The sequence below is a fragment of the Symphalangus syndactylus genome, chromosome 13, assembly GCF_028878055.3.
Source record: "Symphalangus syndactylus isolate Jambi chromosome 13, NHGRI_mSymSyn1-v2.1_pri, whole genome shotgun sequence".
Classification (NCBI taxonomy): domain Eukaryota; kingdom Metazoa; phylum Chordata; class Mammalia; order Primates; family Hylobatidae; genus Symphalangus; species Symphalangus syndactylus.
Window position 1 is genome coordinate 37,464,819 of NC_072435.2, and position 18,831 is coordinate 37,483,649.

Here is an 18,831-nt window from a genome sequence, read left to right on the forward strand (position 1 = left end):
TCGCTTCTTTTTAAAATACTTTATTTTTAGAGACAGCGTCTCACTATGTTACCTAGCCTGGTCTCCAGCTCCTGGCCTCACGTGATTCTCCCACCTCAGCTTCCCAAAGTGTTGGGATTACAGGCGTGAGCCACTACACCTGTCTGAGGCCACTTTTGTGTAAAATATTTGGAAAAATGTATATATCTGTATTTCCTTGGTTTTCCAGACGTTCTCTTCAGACTTCCAAGAAACTGGTGGGACTGGAGGACGAGAAGGAGGGATGCTTTGCTTTTTAACTGACAGATTTATTGCTTAGAGTCGTGTAAATGACAGAAGATAGAGCAGATAGAGGAGAGTTTCCACCCCTCCAGCAGTTTGCCCTATTAACAACTTGCATCCTGCTGAACATTTGTTACAACTGATGACCCAATCTTGATACATCATTATTCATACAGTTTACATTCCGATGCACTGTTCGTGTTGTACATCCTACTGGTTTTTGGCAGTGCATATGTCTTTTTTTTTTTTTGAGACAGAGTTTCGCTTTGTCGCCCATGCTGGAGTGCAATGGCGCGATCTTGGCTCACTGCAACCTCTGCCTCCCGGGTTCAAGCGATTCTCCTGCGTCAGCCTCCCGAGTAGCTGGGATTACAGGCACCTGCCACCACGCCCAGCTAATTTTTTTTGTTTGTTTTGTTTTGAGACAGACTCTCGCTTTGTCACCCAGGCTGGAGTGCAAATGGCAGGACCTCGGCTCACTACAACCTCTGCCTCCCAGGTTCAAGACATTCTCCTGCCTCAGCCTCCCTAGTAGCTGGCACTACAGGTGCACACCACCACGCCCGGCTAATTTTTTGTATTTTTAGTAGAGACACAGTTTCTGCCGGGCGTGGTGGCTCACGCCTGTAATCCCAGCACTTTGGGAGGCCGAGGCGGGTGGATCATGAGGTCAGGAGATCGAGACCATCCTGGCTAACATGGTGAAATCCCGTCTGTACTAAAAATACGAAAAAATTAGCCAGGCGTGGTGGCAGGCGCCTGTAGTCCCAGCTACTCAGGAGGCTGAGGCAGGAGAATGGCATGAACCCAGGAGGCAGAGCTTGCAGTGAGCCAAGATCGCACCACTGCACTCCAGTCTGGGCGACAGTGCGAGACTCTGCCTCAAAAAAAAAAAAAAAAAAAAAAAGAAGAGAGACATGGTTTCACCATATTGGCCAGACTGGTCTCGAACTCCTGACCTCAGGTGATCTGCCCATCTCAGCCTCTCAAAGTGCTGGGATGACAGGTGTGAGCCATCGCAGCCAGCCAAATTTTGTATTTTTAGTAGAGATGGGGTTTTGCCATATTGACCAGCCTAGTCTCAAACTCCTGACCTCAAGTGATCTGCCTGCCTCGGCCTCCCAAAGTGCTGGGATTACAGGCGTGAGCCACCACACCCGGCTTTTTTTTTCTTTCTTTCTTTTTTTGAGTTGGAGTTTTGCTCTTGTTGCCTGGGCTAGAGTGCAGTGGCGCGATCTTGGCTCACTGCAACCTCTGCCTTCTGGGTTCAAGCAATTCTCCTGCCTCAGCCTCCCGAGTAGCTAGGATTACAGGCGCCTGCCACTACACCCGGCTAATTTTGTATTTTTAGTAGAGACGGGGTTTCACCATATTGGCCAGGCTGGTCTCAAACTCCTGACCTCGTGATCCACCTGCCTCGGCCTCCCAAAGTGCTGGGCTTTACAGGCATGAGCACTATGCCTGGCCGCACCCAGTTAATTTTTAAAATTGGTAGTAGAGATAAGGTCTTGCTATGTTACCCAGGCCGTTCTCCAACTCCTGAGGTCAAGCAATCCTCTCACCTTGGTCTCCCAAAGGGCTGAGATTACAGGCGTGAGTCACCTTGCCCAGCTCCTTTCCGCCTTAATAACCTCCACCCAGGTTGGGCGTGGCAGCTCACGCCTGTAATCCCAGCACTTTGGGAGGCCGAGGCGGATGCATCACCTGAGGTCACGAGTTTGAGAGCAGCCTGACCAACGTGGAGAAACCCTGTCTCTACTGAAAATACAAAAATTAGCTGGGCATGGTGGTGTATGCATGTAGTCACAGCTACTCAGGAGGCTAAGGCAGGAGAATCGCTTGAACCAGGAGGCGGAGGTTGCAGTGAGCTGAGATCGCGCCACTGCACTCCAGCCTGGCGACAGAGGGAGACTCTGTCTCAAAAACAAACCAAAACAAAAAACCAAAACACAACAGGTGGCTGGGTGTGGTGGCACATGCCTGTAGTCCCAGCTACTCAGGAGACTGGGGTAGGAGGATGGCCTGAGCCCAGGAGGCAGAGGTTGCAGTGAGCTGAGATTGTACCACTGCACTCCAGCCTGGCGACAGAGCCAGACTCCATCTCAAAAAAATAAATAAATAAGAAGAAGGAAATAGAGTCTCGGTGCAAAGTCTGGCTCTGTGTTCAAATCTTAACTCTGTCACTTGCCAGCTGGGAAACCCAAGTCCTGTGGGGTCCAAGATTTTTTATCTGGTGAATGGGCCTTGCAGGCCCCATCTCACAGAGACAAGGTGTCCTAATGATTGAGTGAAATAAGGCCAGTAAAGGGGCCACCAAAAGATGGAGGTTATTTTATTTATTTATTTTTTTTTTGAGACAGAGTTTCACCATGTTGGCCAGGATGATCTCGATCTCTCGATCACATGATCTGCCCCCCTCAGCCTCCTGAAGTGCTGGGATTACAGGTGTGAGCCACTGCGCCTGGCTTGTATTTCCTTCTTAGCACAACCTTTCAGAGCAGGTGGCAAGGACTTTGATAAAGCTCCGTCTTTTAGATGGACCACATTTTCCTTCCTTCCTTCCTTCCTTCCTTCCTTCCTTCCTTCCTTCCTTCCTTCCTTCCTTCCCTCTCTCCCTCTTTCTTTCTTTCTTTCTTTCTTTCTTTCTTTCTTTCTTTCTTTCTTTCTTTCTTTCTTTCTTTCTTTCTTTCTTTTTTTCTTTTCTCTTTCCTTTTTTGACAGTCTTGCCCTGTCAGCCAGGCTGGAGTGCAATGGCACGATCTTGGCTCACTGCAACCTCCGTCTCCTGGGCTCAAGCAATTCTGCTGCCTCAGCCTCCCGGGTAGCTGGGATTACAGTCATGTGCCACCACTCCCGGTTAATTTTTGTATTTTTAGTAGTGACGGGGTTTCACCATGTTAGCCAGGCTGGTCTCCAACTCCTGACCTCAGGTAATCCGCCCGCCTCGGCCTCCCAAAGTGCTGGGATTATAGGTGCAAGCCACTGCGCCCAGCCAATGGACCACATTTTCTTAGCCCAGTAGCTCTGCAAAGAAAAGGAGGTGACATCATGCAGTAGTTAGGCGTCCAGACACTTAAGTTCAAGTCCTGCTCACAACACCAGTTTTAATAGACTGTTGCTCACAGCTATTAGAATGGCTAAATGAAAAACGCCAACAACACCAAGTGGTGAGGAGGATGCAGGGAAACTGGACCCTCATACGCTACTGGTGGGGATGCAAAATGGTGCAGCTGCTTTGGAAAATGGTGGTTCTTAAAACACTTACCATGCAAGCATGCTATGATCCAGCAACCCTGGTCTTGGGTAGTGACCTAAGAGAAATGAAAATGGATATTCACATACAAACCTGTATACGGCCAGGAATGATGGCTCACACCTATAATCCCAACACTTTGGGAGGCTGCAGTGGGTGGATCTCTTGAGGCCAGGCTTTGGAGACCAGCCTGGCCAACATGGTGAAACCCTGTCTCTACTAACAATACAAAAATTAGCTGCGCATGGTGGTGGGTGCCTGTAGTCCCAGCTACTCAGGAGGCTGAGGCACAAGAATAGCTTGAACCTAAGAGGCAGAGGTTGTAGTGAGCTGAGATGGTGCCACTGCACTCTAGCCTGGGTGACAGAGCAAGACTCTGTCTCAACAAACAAGCAAAAAAACCTGTACATGAGCTGGGCATGGCTACTTGGGAGACTGAAGTGGGAGGATCACTTGAGGCTGAGAGTTCAAGGTTACAGTGAGCTATGATTGCACCACTGCACTCCAGCCTGGGGAACATAGCAAGACCTCATCTCTAAAAAATAAACTAATAATTTAAAAGCCTCAGTGTAGTGCTTCATGCCTGTAATCCTAGCGCTTTGGGAGGCTAAGGCAGGAGGATCACTTGAGCCTGGAGTTCAAGGCTGCAGTGAGCTATGATCACGTCAACTGCCCTTCAGCCTGGGTGACAGAGCGAGACCCTGTCTCTCAAAAAATAAAAAGTAAAATAGAAGAAAAGGCTGTGCATGAATGTTGATAGCAGCTTTATTCATCATCACCCATAGTTTAAAACAATGGAGTTGTCCCTCGGTGGGTGAATGTAAAACAAACCAGCGTCTTTCCCTACAATGGAATATTCTTCAGCAACAAAAATGAGCAAACTATTGAGACAGGCAAGTACTTGGATGAGTCTCAAATGCATTATGCTGCCTGAAAGAGGCCAGACTGAAAAGGCCACATAGTGTATGATTCCAGTTATATAACATTCTCAAAAAGACAAAAGTACAGTGTGAGATAGCAGACAGATGAGGGCCTGCCTGGGGCTGGGGGGAGGAGCTCATGACAGAGGGGCAGCACCAGGGAGCTTCGGGGGGATGCGGCATCTCTGTCTGATGGCTCTGGTGGCTCAATGAATCTGGACATGTGTTAAAATTCATAGAACTGTTCACCTCTCCGGGAGGAAATTTTACTGTATTTATATCTAGAGAGAGACATTTGCAGGGGGAATGGGTCCGTGAGATTCTAGGAATGGGGTTATTTATCCTTGTAAATCCCAGTCACCCCTGCTGAGACAATAGGGGTGACCCATTGTGCAACCTGCAGCCAGTCCACTTTGCAAAGTTTTCTTTCTTTATTTCTTTCTTCTTTCTTTCTTTCTTTCTTTCTTTCTTTCTTTCTTTCTTTCTTTCTCTCTCTCTCTCTCTTTCTTTCTTTCTTTCTTCCTTCTTTCTTTCTTCTTTTTCTCTCTCTCTCTCTTTCTTTCCTTTCATTCGTTCGTTCTTTCTTTCTTTCTTTCGAGACGGAGTCTCACTCTGTAGCCTGGGCTGGAGTGCAGTAGCATGATCTTGGCTAGCCGTAACCTTTGTCTCTTGGGTTCAAGCGATTCTCCTGCCTCAGCCTCCCTAGTAGCTGGGATTACAGGCGTGCACCACCACTCCCGGCTAATTTTTGTATTTTTAGTAGACATGGGGTTTTACAATGTTGGCCAGGCTGTTCTCGAACTCCTGACCTCAAGAGATCTGCCCGCCTCAGCCTCCCAAGTAGCTGGGACTACAGACACACATCACCATGACCAGCTAATTTATTTTTATTTTTGTAGAGATGATGTCTTGCTATGTTGCCCAGGCTGGTCTCGAATTCCTAGGCTCAAGCAATCCTCTTGCCTCAACCTCCCAAGTATCTGTGACCATAGGTGTGCCACCACATCTGGCTAATTTTATTATTTTTAATTTTTTTGTAGAGGCCAGAGTCTCGCTATGTTGCTCAGGCTGGTTTCAAACTCCTGGCCTCAAGCGATCCTCCTGTCTTGGCCTCCTACAGTTCTGGGATTACAGGCGTGAGCCACTGCACCCCGCTGGCTATGTGGTTTCTTGTGCATCACTCGATCCCTAGTGCCCTGCACACAGCCTGGCACACAGTAGGTACTCAGTAAGTGCTTTCTGAGTGAATGATTGGGAGAAGCAGAAAGTATTCCGAGAGAGGCATGGGCAATTGTTTTTTGTTTTTTGTTTCTTTTGTGTTTTTTTTTTTGAGACGGAGTTTTGCTCTTGTTGCCCAGGCTGGAGTGCAATGGCATGATCTCAGCTCACTGCGACCTCCGCCTCCTGGATTCAAGTGATTCTCCTGGGTTCAAGCGATTCTCCTGCATTCAAGTGATTCTCCTGCCTCAGCCTCCCGAGTAGCTGGGATTACAGGCATGCGCCACCATACTCGGATAATTTTGTATTTTAGTAGAGATGGAGTTTCTTGCTGTTGGTCAGGCTGGTCTCGAACTCCCGACCTCAGGTGATCCGCCCGCCTCGGCCTCCCAAAGTGCTGGGACTACAGGAGTGAGTCTCTGTGCCCAGCCAGGCAACTGTTAATCGCTGAATCTTCCAGTTTCCACATGCCTCCTCGTCTCTCCTCCCCTTCTCTCCCTAACTCTTCCAGATTGTGCATGAAATTTCTAGATTGTGCATGAATGCCCTGCCCAGCCCTGCACATTCAGAATTCATTTGAATTGAACCTGAGAGGTGGAGATTGTACCGAGCTGAGATAGTGCTACTGCACTCCAGCCTGGACAACAGAGCGAGACTCTGTCTCAAAAACAAACAAACAAGCAAAAACCACAAAAAAACCTGTACATGAGCTGGGCAAGGCTGAGTGTGGTGGCTCACACCTCTGATCCCAGTGCCTCCAGAGGGTGAGGCGGGAGGAATGGCTTGAGGTCAGGAGTTTGAGACCAGCCTGGGCAACATAGTGAGACCCTGTCTATAAAAAAATAAACAATTAGCCAGGTGTAGTGGCGCATATCTGTGGTCCCTGCTACTTGGGAGGCTGATGAGGGAGGATCGCTTGAGCCCAGGAGTTTGAGGCTGCAGTGAGCTATGATTGTGCCACTGCCCTCCAGCCTGGGTGACAGAGTAAAAGACAATAGCAGCAAAAATGCTGAATGAAATACAGCAAACATGCTTTTAAGTTATCAGCTAAGTTCACAAAAAAGTAAGAGAAATCTCCAAGGAACACAGAGGAGGGGAAGTTAGTGCTGAGGCTCCACATTCCTTGACCCTAGGAGATAAAGGCTGCAGTGAGCCATGTTCACACTGCTGCACTACAGCCTGGGCAACAGAACAAGGCTCTGTCTCAAAAAAAAAAAAAGAAAAAGAAAAAAAGAAACCTCGTCTCCAAAAAAAAAAAAAAAAAAATTAAAAATCAGCCTGTAGTCCCAGCTATTCAGGAGGCTAAGGTGGGAGGATCGCCTAATCCCAGGAGCTCCATGTTGCAGTGAGCTGTGATCAGGCCACTGTACTCCAGCCTGGGTGACAGAACAAGACTCCATCCCCTCAAAATAAAAATAAATTGAAAAAATAAAGAACAAATTAAAACAAGGTCATTAGGATGGACCCTAGTCCAAATGACCGCTATCCTTATAAAATGAGGAGGTATGGGCTGGGTGCAGTGGCTTATGCCTGTAATCCCAGCACTTTGGGAAGCTGAGGCAGGTGGATCATTTGAAGTCAAGAGTTCAAGACCAGTCTGGCCAACGTAGTGAAACCCTGTATCTACTAAAAATACAAAAATTAGCTGGGTGTGGTGGCGCATGCCTGTAATCACAGCTATTCGGGAGGCTGAGGCATGAGAATTGCTTGAACCTGGGAGGTGGAGGTTGCAGTGAGCTGAGATTGTGCCACTGCAGTCCAGCCTGGGGGACAGAGGAAGACTCTGTCTCAAAAAAAAGAAAAAAAAAAAAAAAGAAAAGATGAGGTGATACGGACACAGAGACAAGCATTAAAGAAAGACTATGTGAAGACACAGAAACAAGGCAACTGGCTCTGAGCCAAGGAGAGAGACCTCAGAAAGAATCAACCCTGCTGACACCTTAGTCTTGGACACACACCTTCCGGAACTGTGAGATGCCCTGTTTTATAAGCTTCCCTGTCTGTAGTGCTTGGTTATGACAGCCTTAGCAAACTCATACACGTCCCCTCTTCCCAACTGGTGATTCCTGGCATCGCCACCTCTCAGACAAAGTACTTGTATTAAATCCTTGTTTCAGTGGTGGTTTCCAGGGAACCCAAACTAAGACAAGGCCACCCCAGGGTACAAAAGGTGGCATGGGGAAAGAAGAGAGTCTCCGGGGAGCGTTGTCATGCAGAGAAAGGAGAGGAGAGGTCTCAAAGGAAGTAGAGCCAGACCTCAGTTTCAGAAGCCACTGTAATTGCTCCCAGAACCCATGAGAAAAATCTGCTGTGGTGGTGGTGGTGAATCCCACAATAGGAAGCTTCTCTGTGGTTTTGAGCCACAAAAGAAAGTTGTAGCCCATTGTTTCATGGCCACAAAGGAAATGGTTTCCATTTGGGTGATGGTTCACTTTGGTTGCTGGGAGGATCTGACCTCAACCTTCCTGCTGCACCCTGGACAATGGGCTCCTTCCTGCATCTTCTCTCTCCTGTTTTTCAAGTTTACTCTTTTTTTTTTTTTTTGAGACAGAGTCTTGCTCTTGTGCTCAGGCTGGAGTGCAGTGGCACAATCTCGGCTCACGGCAACCTCTGCCTCCCGGGTTCAAGCAATTCTCGTGCCTCACCTCAGCCTCCTGAGTAGCTGGGATTACAGGTGCGTGCCACCACCCCCAGCTAATTTTTTTGTATTTTTAATAGAGACAAGGTTTCACCATGTTGGCCAGACTGGTCTCAAACTCCTGACCTCAAGTGATCCACCCCCCTCGGCCTCCCAAAGTGCTGGAATTACAGGCATGAGCCACTGCGCTCAGCCCCCAGGTTTACTCTTTTTTTTTTTTTTTTTGAGACGGAGTTTCGCTCTTGTTGCCCAGGCTGGAGTGCAATGGTGCGATCTCAGCTCACTGCAACCTCTGCCTCCTGAGTTCAAGCGATTCTCCTGCCTCAGCCTCCCGAGTAGCTGGGATTACAGGCATGCACCACCATGCCCTACTAATTTTGTATTTTTTTTTTAGTAGAGATGAGGTTTCTCCATCTTGGTCAGGCTGGTCTCGAACTCCCGACCTCAGGTGATCCACCCACCTTGGCCTCCCGAAGTGCTGGGATTACAGGCATGAGCCGCCACGCCCAGCCAGATTTACTCTTAATTTAAGGTTGAGCCCCTGGGCTGCATACTCAGCCTTGTGGATGGACGACTGACTTTGGGTCAAGGTTTGGCTTGCAGCTTCTCCTCACTCTCAGCCTAGAGGCAAAAACTTTTCTTTCTTTTTGTTAAAAACAGCTTTACTGAGATATAGTCCACACAGTATAGAATTCACCCCTCAAAAGTGTACAATTCAATGGTTTTTCCTATATTCAGAATTGTACAACCATCACCCAGCCTATTTTGGAACACTGTTTCATCTCCTCAAAAAGCAGCCCCACAGCCTTTAGCTATCATTCCCCTATCCCCTTGCCCCTGCCGCCTCGCCCCTAAGCAACTACAAATCTACTAGTCTGGACTGTCACATGAGTGCAATCATACAACATCTGTCATTTCGTGTCTGGCTTATTTCACGTTGCTTAAAGTTTGTAAGATTCATCTGTAGCCTGTGTGACTGTATCATTCCTTTAAATTTTGTTTTAATTTTTAAAATTGAGATGGAATCTCCCATGTTGCCCAGGCTCGTCTTGAACTCTTAGGCTCAAATGATCCTCCTACCTCAGTCTCCCAAAGTGCTGGGATTACAGGCGTGAGCCACCATGTCTGGACATTCATTCCTTTTTTTTTTTTGAGACAGAGTCTTGCTCTGTCGCCCAGGCTGGAGTGCAGTGGCACTATCTCTGCCCACTGTAACCTCTGTCTCCTGGGTTCAAGCGATTCTCCTGCCTCAGCCTCCTGAGTAGCTGGGACTAGAGGTATGCGCCACCACGCCTGGCTAATTTTTGTGTTTTTAGTAGAGATGGAGTTTCACCATGTTGGCCAGGCTGGTCTTGAACACCTGACCTCAGGTGATCTACCCTCCTTGGCCTCCCAAAGTGCTGGGGTTACAGGCATGAGCCATCATGCTTGGCTGACATTCATTCCTTTTAAAGGCTGGATAATATTCCATTGTATGGATAGACCACATTTTGTTTATCCGTTCATCAGTGGATGACCACTATGGACTATTGTTAGCAGTGCTCTTACGAACATTTGAGTTACATATTTTTGCATAGACATATGATTTCATTTCTCTTGGGTACGTATATACCTAGGAGTGGAATTGCTGGGTCATATGGTAATTCCACTTTTAACCTTTGTTTTTTTTCCTGTAGAGGTGGATTCTCACTAGTCTTGAACTCCTGGTCTCATGTGATCCTCCTGCCTCGGCCTCCCAAAATGCTGGGATTAAAAGCGTAAGCCACTGTACCCAGCCCTATCTGTAATCCAGGCTGGAGTGCAGTGGCATGATCTTGCCTCACTGCAACCTCTGCCTCCTAGGTTCAAGCAATTCTCCTGCCTCAGCCTCCCGAGGAGCTGGAATTACAGGTGCTTGCCACCGCGCCCGGCTAATTTTTTTGCATTTTTAGCAGAGACAGGGTTTCACCATGTTGGCCAGGCTGGTCTCGAACTCTTGACCTCAGATGATCTACCCACTTTGGCCTCCCAAAGTGCTGGGATTACAGGCATGAGCCACCACACCCGGCCCTATGTGTAACCTCTTGAGAAGCTCTCAGACTGTTTTCCAAAGCTGCTGCCCCAGCTGACATTCCCACCAGCAGTGTATGAGGGTTCTGATTTCTTGGTGTCCTTGCGTGAAAACACTTCTTGAACCAATTTTACAGATAAGACTAAAACATACTGAGGCCCAGCAACAAGCTCAAGGTCCCACAGCTACTGAGACACAGAGCTGGAGCAGGTGCCCAGGTATCCAGACTCCAGACATCAGGATTTGCTCATTTCATTGAGGCTTTAATAAAGACTCTGTGGGTCTTTACTGAGCTCCTGTTACATACCAAGCACTGAAGACACACAGTGAACAAACCAATGTAGAAAGGACTCAGATAGCTTGAAATAATAATAGGCCAGTGCCCGGTGGTGTACACCTGTAATCCCAGCACTTTGGGAGGTCAAGGCGGGATGATCACTTAAGCCCAGGAGTTTGAGACTAGCCTGGGCAACACAGTGAAACCCCATCTCTACGAAAAATCTAAAACTTAGCTGGTCATGGGCCAGGCACTCCCAAAGTGCAGTGCTCCCACTGCACTCCAGCCTGGGTGACAGAGTGAGACTCCTTCTCAAAAAAAAAAAAAAAAGTTAGCTGGTCATGCGGGCACATGCCTGTAGTCCCAGCTATTCGGGAGGCTGAGGTGGGTGGACTGCTTGTGCCTGGGGAGGTTGAGACAGTTGTGGGTCAAGATCATGCCACTGCATTCCAGCCTCAGTAACAGACTGAGACCCTGCCTTAATAAAAAGAAAAAAAGGTTAAAAATTTAAAAAAGATTTGAATTCAGGATGGCAGGGACTACATCTGTCTTTTTTGACATCACAATTGGCATACACTAGGTGCTCCATGGATGCTTATTGAATGAAAAGTTGAATGAATTAGTGAATGAGCAGATGTCACCCATTAGAAAGAATCACTGACCTTGGAGTCAGGAGACCCATCTTCAAATCTGGGCTCCTCTGTTCCAGGCAATGAGCCTCATCTGTTTTTTGTTTTTTGAGACAGTCTTGCTCTACTGCCCAGGCGGGAGTGCAGTGGTGATTCTTGGCTCACTGCAACATCCACCTCCCAAGGTGAATCAATTCTCTTGCCTCAGCCTCCCGAGTAGCTGGGATTACAGGCGTGCACCACTGTGCCTGGCTAATTTTTGTATTTTTTGTAGAGACGGGGTTTTGCCATGTTGCCCAGGCTGATCTCAAACTCCTGACTTCAGGTGAACCGCCCACCTCAGCCTCCCAAAGTGCTGGGATGACAGGTGTGAGCCACCTCACCCGGCCAAGCCTCATTTGTAAAGTGGACATGACAATAGCACCTACCTCTAAGCATGGGAGTGAAGATTCTAGATCATTCTAGCACCTGGCTATGAAGTAAAGGCTTCAATAAATGTATACACCAACTCTCCAAGATCTTCTGAAAGAGAAGCACAGAAAATAGTCTGAACACAGCCTGGAAGGAGAATTCCTGTGCTGGGTGGGTTATTTTCCATGAACCCCGAGGACCTGGCTAAGTTTCAGGTCAGAGCTGGTTTTTTTTTTTTCCCCCAAAATTCTCTCATTTGCTCCGGTCCAAGTGGAGATCCTGGCTCCCAGTGTCCCCACCGCCCCCACCCGCTTCCCGCCAGGCGCAGCAGGGAGCGTCCGCTGAGACAGCAATAAAACCCACCCAAGAATGCAGAGGCCTCAGCTGAGGACAGCACTTGCAATTCAGCTTGGGCTCCGGCTCTGGGTCACCCTTTAAAAACAATTGTAAGGCCAGGAGTATAATCAATGTACTCCTGCCTGTAATTCCAGCTCTTTAGGAGGCTAAGATGGGTGAATGGCTTGAGTCCAGGAGTTTGAGACCAGCCTGGCCAACATGGTGAAACATCGTCTCTGTGAAAAATAATAAGAATAATAGGCTGGGCATGGTGACTCACACCTGTCATCCCAGCACTTTGGGAGGCTGAAGCGGGCGGATCACCTGAGGTCAGGCATTAGAGACCAGCCTGGCCAACACGGTGAAACCCCATCTCTGCTAAAAATACAAATAATTAACCGGGCGTGGTGGCACATGCCTGTAATCCCAGCTACCCGGGAGGCTGAGGCACGAGAATTGCTTAAATTCGGGAGGCGGAGGTTGCAGTGAGCTGAGATCGCGCCATTGCACTCCAGCCCGGACGACAGAGCAAGACTCCCTCTCAAAAATAAAATAAAATAATAATAGTAATAAAAAAGGCAGATTCTTTTTTTTCTTCTTGGTTTTTTTATCCTATTATGGTAATAATAACTGCATAGTGCATGCTGAAATAAGAGGCAGTGGTCGCTCCAATCACTGCCTCTTCCGATGTCTTGTGGCCTTTTCCCTTCTGTCTGTGTCTAAATGTTCCTCTCCTGTCTCTCTTTCTCTCTCTCTCTCCCTTTTTTTGAGACAGAGTCTGGCTTTGTCACCCAGGCTGGAGTGCAGTGGCGCAATCTCAGCTCACTGCATCCTCCGCCTCCCAGGTTCAAGCAATTCTCATGCCTCAGGCTCCAGAGTAGCTGGGACCACAGGCGTGCACCACCACACCTGGCTTATTTTTTGTACTTTTGGTAAAGACAGGGTTTTACCATTTTGCCTAAACTGGTTTCGAACTCCTGGGCTCAAGTGATCCTCCCACCTTGGCCTCCTGGAGTGCTGGGATTACAGGCGTGAGCCACCGCGCCTGGCCTCGTGCCTTGATTTTTTTAAAGTCAAAGTCACCAGCAAGCTATGAACATTATCTCTCTTCTTAAGGGACCGGGGTGGTGGCCTAGGCAACAGAGGGAGACCCCGTCTCTACAAATAATATATATATATATACATATATATATATATATATATATATATATATATATATACATATATATATATATATAAAACTAGCTGGGTGTGGTGGTGCATGGCTGTGGTCCCAGCTACTAGGGAGGCTGAGCTGGGAGGATCCCTTGAACCTAGGAGCTGGATGCTATAGTGAGCTATGATGGCGCCACTGTACTCCAGCCTGGGCAACAGAGTAAGACCTTGTAAAAAAAAAAAATAAATAAAAAAAAATGAAAAGGAAGGAAGGAAAGGTCTCCTTCACCGATGTGGACCCTTTTCCCAAATCTCGTGCTGTGTTTCTCAGCCCCCACAGGCAGCTGAAATATGTCATCGCCCACCCACTGCTTCCTGTCTGTGTTAGATTTGTGGGAGCTGCCATAACAAATCATCACCAGCTTGCTGGCTTAAAACAACAAGAATTTATTCTTTTTTTTTTTTTTTGAGACAGAGTCTCCCTCTGTCGCCCAGGCTGGAGAGCAGTGGGACGACCTTGGGTCACTGCAACCACGCCTCCCAGGCTCAAGCGATTCTTCTGCCTCAGCCTTCTGAGTAGCTGGGATTATAGGCATGTGACACCATGCCCGGCTAATTTTTGTATTTTTAGTAGAGACAGGGTTTCGCCATGTTGGTCAGGCTGGTCTCAAACTCCCGACCTCAGGTTATCCGCCTGCCTTGGCCTCCCAAAGTGCTGGAATTACAGGAGTCAGCCACCGCGCCCAGCCCCCTAAAATTTATTCTTTCACTGTTCTGGATGCCAGAAGTCTGAAATCAAGGTGTCAACAGAGCTGTGCTGCCCCCGAAGCCTCTGGGGAAGGTTCCTTCCTTGCTTCTTCCAACTTCTGGTGGCCCCTGGTGGTCGCTGGATTGTGGCCACGTCACTCCAATCACTTCCTCTTCCATCATCTTGTGGTCTTCTCCCCTCTGTCTGTGTCCAAATGTTCCTCTCCTGTCTCTCTTTCTCTCTCTCATTATTTTTTTGAGACAGAGTCTCACTCTATCACCCAGGCTGGAGTGCAATGGTGCAATCTCAGCTCACTGCAACCTCTGCCTCCCGGGTTCTAGTGATTCTCCTGCCTCAGCCTCCCTAGTAGCCTGGGGTACAGGCGCACACCACCACACCCAGTTAATTTTTCTGTTTTTAATAGAGACAGGGTTTTGCCATGTTAGCCAGGCTGACCTCAAACTCCTGGCCTGAAAATCCATCCACCTCGCTCTCCCAAAGCACTGGGTATTACAGGCATGAGCCACCACACCCGGCCTCCTTTTTTTTTTTGAGATGGAGTCTCGCTCTGTCACCCAGGCTGGAGTGCAGTGGCGCGATCTCTGCTCACTGCAAGCTCCGCCTCCTGGGTTCACGCCATTCTCCTGCCTCAGCTTCCCGAGTAGCCAGGATTACAGGCGCCTGCCACCACGTCCAGCTAATTTTTGTATTTTTAGTACAGACGGGGTTTCACCATGTTGGCCAGGCTCCGAACTCCTGACCTCAAGTGATCTGCCAGCCTTGGCCTCCCAAAGTGCTGGGATTATAGGCATGAGCCACCCCGCCTGGCTCCCGTTGTCAATTCTTCTAGTTAAGAATTTGAGCAGGTGTGGTGGCTCACACCTGTAATCCCAGGATTTTGGGAGGCCAAGGCAGGCAGATCACTCGAGTCCAGGAGTTCAAGACCATTGCTAGAGCCTGTCTCTACCAAAAACGGAAAAAAAAAAAAAAAAAAAAGAGGCAGGCATGGTGGTGTGTGCCTGTAGTCTCAGCTACTCAGGAGGCTGAGGCGGGAGGATCACTTGAGCCCTGGAGTTTGAAGCTACAGTGAACTATGATCGCATCACTGCACTCCAGCCTGAGCAACACAGTGAGATCCTGTCTCCGAAAAAGCAAAAAAAGATTTCTACATTCATCTTCTCAACTTTTGAGCATCTTTTCCTCTAGTTGGACGATCTTATACTTAATCAGCTACTGATACTTTCAAAGGGCATTTAAGGCGGGGCACAATGGCTCACGGCTGTAATCCCAGCACTTTGGGAGGCTGAGGCGGGTGGATCACCTGAGGTCAGGAGATCGAGACCAGCCTGGCCAACATGGTGAAACCCTGTCTCTACCAAAAATACAAGAATTTGCTGGGCGTGGTGGGGCATGCCTGTAATCCCAGCTACTGGGGAGGCTGAGGCAGGAGAATCACATGAACCCAGGAAGCGGAGGTTGCAATGAGCTGAGATTGCACCACTGCCCTCGGCCTGGGCGACAGAGTGAGACTTCGTCTAAAAAAAAAAACCAAAAAAACAAAAACAAAGGGCACTTGTTTCCAATCATTCACAAGTCAAGCTAGGCTTAAGAGCAGGCGTTAGCAAAACTACATTCTGCCGCCCATTTTTGTAAATAACAAAACCATCTCATATTATAAATAACATTTTATTTTGACAGAGTCACACTTGTTCATTTACATATATTTACATATTGTCCATTTACATATTTTCTATGGCTGCAATAGCAGAGTCCCAACAGAGACGGTATGGTCCGCAAAGCTGAAAATATTTACTCTCTGGCTCTTTCCAGAAAAATCTGCCAGCTCTTGGCCTATGTGCATTTGAATAAATCTATAGTAGGAATTCCTAGAAGGAGAAACATTCCCCACAAGGTTTTAAAAGTCCATTTGCGGTTGTTACAGGTCCACCTGTAATAAAATCCCCAAAAGCTATTTATGAGGTTTTCTTTTTTTTTTTTGACACAGAGTCTCACTGTGTTGCCCAAGCTGGCGTGTGCAGTGGCAAGACCTCGGCTCAACGCAACCTCCGCCTCCCGGGTTCAAGCGATTCTCCTGCCTCAGCCTCCTGAGTGGCTGAGATTACAGGCATGCACCACCATGCCAGGCTAATTTTTGCATTTTTGGTAGAGACGGGGTTTCACCATGTTGGCCAGGCTGGTGTCAAACTCCTGACCTCAAGTGATCCGCCTGCCTTGGCCTCCCAAAGTGCTGGGATTACAGGCCTGAGCCACTGCGTCTGGCCAACCTTTTCAATGTGTTTAAATGAGATACTTGAGGAATATGGGATGGGAACAGTCTTGGCCACCCTGGGAGCAGCTGCCCAGACAACAGAGGGAATTATAACCCGATACCCCATGCTAACAAGAACAGAAGCCCCATCAAGATGTGTCACCTGCACACATTGGTCTGGGGCCACTTGCTGCTTCCTGAACTCTCATCAGGACCCTCCAGTCCTCCTAACCCTTCAAGGTTGATACCCTTGAGACCCTCCGTTCTCATCACTGCCTGGGTATACCTTATATACTAAATATTTTTAATATTATCAAGGATCTTGGCTGGGTGTGGTGGCTTATACGTGTAATCCCAGTGCTTTGAGAGGCTAAGTCAGGAGGATTGCTTGAGCCCAGGAGTTCGAGACCAATCTGGGAAACATAACGAGACCCCTGTCTCTACAAAAAAAAAAAAAAAATTAGCTGGGCATGGTGGCATGTGCCATTGGTCCCAGCTACTCGAAAGGCCGAGGCGAGAGGATCGCTTGAGCCCAGGAGGGCGAGGTTGCAGGGAGCTGAGATCACACTACTGTACTTCCAGCCTGGGAGACAAAGCGAGACCCTGTCTCAAAAAACAAACAAACAAACAAAAACCCATCTCCAGGTTCTCCTTAATTTCACTCCCCTCTTTTCCAGCCAGAAGCTAAGATAGCTGAAGGGGTAGAAATTGCAGATCTTTATGTAGCAAGAGAGAGGAACTGGGAAAGTAGTGAGTGTCCCTGTAGGACAGGGGTTATTTTATTTATTTTATATTTTGTTTTATTTTATTTTATTTTATTTTATTTTATTATTTTATTTTATTTTTTTTTTTGAGACAGAGTCTCGCTTTGTTGCCCAGGCTGGAGTGCAGTGGTGCAGTCTCGGCTCACTGCAACCTCTATCTCCCCAGCTCAAGCAATTCTCCTGCCTCAGCCTCCTGAGTAGCTGGGATTACAGATGCCCACCTGTAATTAACTGCACCCGGCTAATTTTGTAGTTTTAGTAGAGACGGGGTTTCCCCATGTTGGCCAAGGCTGGTCTTGAACTCCTGACCTCAGGTGATCCACCCACCTCAGCCTCCCAAAGTGCTGGGATTACAGGTGTGAACCACTGCACCCGGCCTGACAGGGGTCTTCTGATCACTCCTCAGTGCCTCCCAACCCACCATACAGAGCACAAAGCTTTAACCATGAGGCAGAATGTGAACATGGGGAAACAAATGCAATTTTAAAAAACAACCAGCCAGACAAAAAAATCCCTAATGGTGGAAATGCTGTTTGCTTTTTTTCATTTGGTAGCAATGATTACCATCATGCTCCTCTCCTGCCACAATGACGTCAGCCCCTGATGCCGAAACTTGGTGACACTTCTGTGCTCGTCCCCAGTGAGGGCTGAGGTGCACGACCTGGGAACTCCTAGAATGAGTGACTGATGCCAAAGGTGTGGCCAGCCTCTGCAAGGACAGACATCTTTCTTTTGTGTATCCCAGACTTTTCTTTTGGATGGTGGATTCTGATTTGCCTCCTTCCCCAACGATGGCTATTAAAATACCTAAAACCATAAAATGCCCCTTTGTCAAGCATGGATCTAGGTTTTGTGAGGCGTAAACAGACAAATACATTTCTGCTGCAAAGTTTACATGAACAAGTGAGCAGGGGAACCTACTGCCGCGCTCCTCTCTGACCTTGAAGGGTGGGCGCGTGCTCAGGTCTCATTCATTTGCCATTTGTTGTTCAATGCTCCCAAACACCCAATTGTAGCCCTTGACAACAAACACATGAATTTAAGAAGGGGAGTTCAGGCTGGGCATGGTGGCTCACGCCTGTAATTCCAGCACTTTGGGAGGCCGAGGGAGGTAGATCAAGATCACTTGAGATCAGGCATTTGAGACCAGCCTGGCCAACATGGTGAAACCCCATCTCTACTAAAAATACAAAAATTAGCCAGGCGTGGTGGTGTTGCGCCTATGACCCCAGCTACTCAGGAGCCTGAGGCAGGAGAATTGCTTGAGCCTGGGAGGCAGAGGTTGCAGTGAGCCGAGATCGCACCACTGCATTCCAGCCTGGGCAACAGAGAAAGACTCTGTCTGAAAATTAAAAAAAAAAAGAAAAAAAAAAAAAAAGGAGAGTTTGTTGACTCATATGGGTCGTTGACATAAATATTCTGTGTGTGATTGTATTCAACACATTTCATTTTTTGGTTAATTGTGATTTTTTTTTTTTTTTGGAGATGGAATCTCGCTCTGTCGCCCAGGCTGGAGGGCAGTGGCGCGATCTCGGCTCACTGCAGGCTCCGCCTCCCGAGTTCACCCCATTCTCCTGCCTCAGCCTCCTGAGTAGCTGGGACTACAGGCGTCCGCCACCACGCCCGGCTAATTTTTTTGTGTTTTTTTAGTGGAGACGGGGTTTCACCGTGTTAGCCAGGATGGTCTCCATCTCCTGACCTCATGATCCGCCCGCCTCGGTCTCCCAAAGTGCTGGAATTACAGGCGTGAGCCACCGCGCCCGGCTGGTTAATTGTGCTTTTAAAAAATATCCCTCATCTCCATAAATATATACACCTACTATGTGCCCACATAATTAAAAATTAAACAATTTTAATCCCCTAAAAATGAAAAAGGAGACCAAGCATGTGGAGAAATAAATG